The sequence below is a fragment of the Coenobita brevimanus genome, chromosome 74, assembly GCF_032717465.1.
Source record: "Coenobita brevimanus isolate Jiangsu-jjx chromosome 74, ASM3271746v2, whole genome shotgun sequence".
Lineage (NCBI taxonomy): Eukaryota > Metazoa > Arthropoda > Malacostraca > Decapoda > Coenobitidae > Coenobita > Coenobita brevimanus.
This window is the reverse complement of record NC_137027.1, coordinates 28,435,560-28,440,025: the sequence shown is the minus strand read 5'-3', so window position 1 is coordinate 28,440,025 and position 4,466 is coordinate 28,435,560. Positions and strand designations below refer to the sequence as shown.

The window sequence follows — 4,466 nt, the reverse complement described above, 5'->3', positions numbered from 1 at the left end:
TTTTTTTTTTTTTACTTTTTCATGTATACCATACCACATCCAATCAATTTTATTAAGTGAAGGAGGGGATTTTAGAACGAGGAGGGGGAGGGATATATAGCCCCCATTAACCCCTTCAAATTGCTAGTCACGAAGAAGTGCTATGGGAGGGATGGGGAGCCGTAGCATTATCTTATTCTGCCACTGAGCTATGTGAAATAAGCTGCAAAAAGACGAGAATCAGGGCCAAATTAAGGTGAACGGACTCTATTTGTCATTGTTTTTGTTGTTGATAGTTTCTTCTTATTGTTTTTGTTGTTGTTTTTTTCTTGTTTTTTACTTTGTTGTTTTTGTAGTTGTTGTGGTGGTATTGTTGTTCTTGTTCTTTGTTCTTGTTTACTTGTCATTCTTGTTGTTCTGTTATTGTTGTTTTTGTTGGTGTTCTTGTCGTTCTTGTTGAGGATAATGGAGCCGAGTTCTTGCTTACGACTGCCATACTGCGCGACGACCACTGGGGGCTTCACGACGACCTTTACCTCTACTCACACTGCCGATGCTGGGGTCACCTCTAGTCGTACTGGTCGTCTTCGTTGTCGTTGTTGTCGTGGTGGGCTCCCCGGAAGAACTCTTCCTCCTGAAGGGACAGGATACTCTGTCGCAGACACACAAGGAGCTTCCAAGCGGGTAGCAGCAGGGATGATGATCACAGAAGGGCTTGCTCTCACCTATTGTGGGTTAGGAAGTAAAAATAATAGTAGTAGCGATGATGATAATAATAATAGCAGTAGTGATAATGATAACAGTAATACTGATAATAATAGTCGTAGTGATAATAATTGTAGTGATAATAATATAAGTGGTTTTCATTCATTCATTGCCAGACGCCATGTATCCCAAACGGGGTGGTCAAAGGCTTTGAGTTAATTGTTTTACAGGGAGGGGCACTAATCCTCCACCAACCCCACTTGACACGTAGGGAGAACGTTATGCCAACAGCATCTGGTGTTCCCAGGCGGTCACCCATCCAAGTACTAACCAGACACAACGTTGCTTAATTTCGCTGATCGGACGGGAAGCGGTGTACTCAACGTGGTAGTAATAATAGTAATAATAGTAGCAGTGATAGTAATAATAGTAGTAGTGATCATAATAACAGTAGTGACAATAATAATAGTAGTGATAATAATAATAGTATTCGTGACGATAATAATAGTAGTACTGATAGAAGTAGTGACAGAAATAATAAGAGTTGTAATGGTAATAATAGCAGTAGTGATGATAATTATAGTAGTGATGGTAACAATAATAGTGATAATAATAGTGGTAATTATAACAACAATATTAGTAGTGATAACAATAATAGCCGGGATGATAACAGTAGTAGCAATGATAATAATAATAGCAGTAGTGATAATAATTCTAGTGATAACGATAATACAGTAGTAACGATAACAGTTGCAGCGATGATAATAATAGTAGTAGTGATGATAATAGTAGTAGTGATGATAATAAAAGTAGTGGTGATAATAATAATTGTAGTGATGATAATAGTAGTAGTGATACTGACAATGATATCAATAATGATCTATCTATCTATCTATAGCCCGACGCCCTAATCCCGCAAAGGGTGGCCGCAGACAAAACGCCTCCAAGTCGCTCTGTCACCCACCATTTGACTCCCCTCCCCCCAACTCACCCCCCCCTCACTCATATGCCTCTCAACTCCATCCCTCCACCTCATCCTCGGTCTACCCCTCCCTCTCCCTCCCTCCACCTCACCTACATACACCCTCTTAGTCAGTCTTTCATTCTCCATCCTCTCCACATGTCCAAACCACCTCAGTGTATTTCTCCTAATCTTTTCAACCACATCCACATCTACCCCACAACGTTCCTTCACTTCTTCATTCGTCAACTTGTCCCTCCATGTCACTCCACATGCTCCTCTCAAGTAACTCATTTCCACTGCTCTCACTCTTGACTTGTTCCCCTCTTGCAAGGTCCACGCCTCACTTCCATACGTCAGGGTAGGGATCACAATACCATCATGCAGTGACTTCTTAACTTCCATACTCACCTCCCTATTTCTCATCACTGCTTTCAGTGTGCCAACAACCTTCCTTCCCTGCTGTACCCTTTCACGTACTTCATCCCCCAAAGTTCCATCCTTACTCATCACACTACCCAAGTACTTGAATGCACTCACATTCTCCATATCCTCACCATCCAACCTCACTGCACACTCTGTGACTTCATTCCTCTCAAACACCATAACTTTACTTTTGTTTACATTAACTTTCAGCTTCCTCCTCCTACACACTGTCCCAAATTCATTCACCAAACCTTGCAACTCCCATTCATCTTCACTCAACAATACTGTATCATCAGCAAACAGCAACACCGGAAGCTTCCAAATCTCACCCTCATTCATTAGGGCCACCCCCACATCCACTGCCCTACCTTGTACCTCCTTTACGACCCCATCCATATATATATTAAACAGCCATGGAGACATTACACACCCCTGTTTCAGTCCCACATTGAGATCAAAGAACTCACTCAGCTCACCATCCACTCGCACCGTAGCCCCATCTCCCTCGTACATACTCTTCACAGCACTCAACAATTTCCCCTCCACTCCATATATTCTTAATACCTTCCACATACCTTTCCTATCTATTCTGTCATAAGCTTTCTCCAAGTCCATGAAGGCAGCATACACTTTCCTTCCCTTCTCTAGATACTTCTCCACTAAACATCTTAGAACAAATATCTGATCTACACACCCTTTTCCCTTCCTAAATCCCCCTTGTTCTTCTCCAACTAGCTCCTCTGTCATATGCCTAACCCTATCAATGAGTATTCTACCATATATTTTACCAGTCACACTAAGAAGGCAAATACCCCTATGGTTACCACATACTTCTCTCTCCCCTTTTCCTTTGTACAGAGGAACAATTATACCTGATTTCCAGTCCTCTGGAACCCTTCCCTCTTCCCAAGCCAATCTACACAACTTCCATATCCACTCCACAACAATCTCACCCCCATACTTAAGCATTTCACCACACACTCCATCAATTCCTGGGGCCTTCCCAGCTTAATCTTCTTCATCGCTTCCACTACTTCCGACCTACTGATCTCTTCCTCCCTCCTCTCATCTCTTCTTCTCCCAGCCATTCCCCAACCACTTATACTCACACTGCTCTCACTCTCTACATTCAACAAATCCTCAAAGTGCTCCTTCCATCTCCTCAATTTCTCTCTCTTCTCCACCAACAATCTATTATTCCTATCTTTCACTCCCCTACTATTTCCCCTTTCACACTGCCTTACTTTTTTTACCTCCTTTCAAAACAATTTCTTACTCTCCCTCCATTTCACACTCAGATTCCTCAATAATGATAATATTAGTAATAATAATAGTAGTGAAAACAATAAGTTCCTACGTCACAGCAAGTGGGTTGGGGGAGGGTTAGTGCCCCTCCCCGGAAAACACCTACCTAAAACTACAAGAAGCCTCGGACCAGGACTGACCAAAAGATGACGGCTAAGGACCGAACAAAGGACATTATACGAATGGCGACGTGGAATGTAAGGGGTGCAAATGAGGAGGTGAAAGAGAGATATTGTCCAGGTGCTTGAGGGTGCGAAAGTGGATGTATGTGGATAAACTGAAACTAAATGGAGGGGAGAGAGTGTGAGAGAATGGGATTATGGATGAGGTATATATGCAGGAGTAGGTGAGAATCAAAGAGCAAAAGAAGGAGTGTGTATTGTTGTAACAGATGGAAGGAGAATATAAGAGAGAAGGGATCAGTTGGCTCAAGGATTGTGTGGGTACAACTGAAAGCTGGACTACAAATGTGGGCGATTGTGTGCATGTATGCGCCAATGAAAGATCGTGCAAGAAGAGCGAGAGAAGAGTTCTGGACAAATGTGGAAGTGTGCTTGGAAAAGTCTCAAAGGAATGACAGTGTTTTTGATTGGTGATATGAATGGTAAAGTAAAGAATGTAAAGGTGGATGGAGTAGTTGGTGAGTGGGGTGTGCCTGCTGAGATAGATGAGAATGGCAGTGCCTAAATTTAGTGGACATTTGTGCCAGGAGGCGGTTGATGATAGTCAATACCCTCTTCAGGCACAAAATGATCCACAGGTATACATGGCAAGTGATGAGAAGGGTGGGTGGTGAACTGGATGAAAAGAAGGCAATGATTGATTATGTGTGTGTGGATGAAAGGATGCGAAGAAGTGCAATGGATGCAAGAGCATATAGAAGATGGGGGAGTGGACTATCTGACCACTACTTGGTGGTGGTCAGAATCAAGGTCCAAGTAAAATGGAGAAATAGAAGAAGGAAAGGACGAGAGGAAGAAGTAGATGCAACGGGAGTGGAAACGTTACAAGAGGATGAGAAAAAGGCAGAATATAAGAGAGAAGTGGAGGAGCGATTGGGTAAATATGAATTGGAGCAGATGGGGGACGT

At 42.6% G+C, this 4,466-nt stretch overlaps 1 pseudogene; it reads right to left on the bottom strand.

Moving 5' to 3' along the window:
* Positions 1-966: 966 nt before the first annotated feature.
* Positions 967-1,085, bottom strand: LOC145407961 (5S ribosomal RNA; annotated as a pseudogene).
* Positions 1,086-4,466: the final 3,381 nt, after the last annotated feature.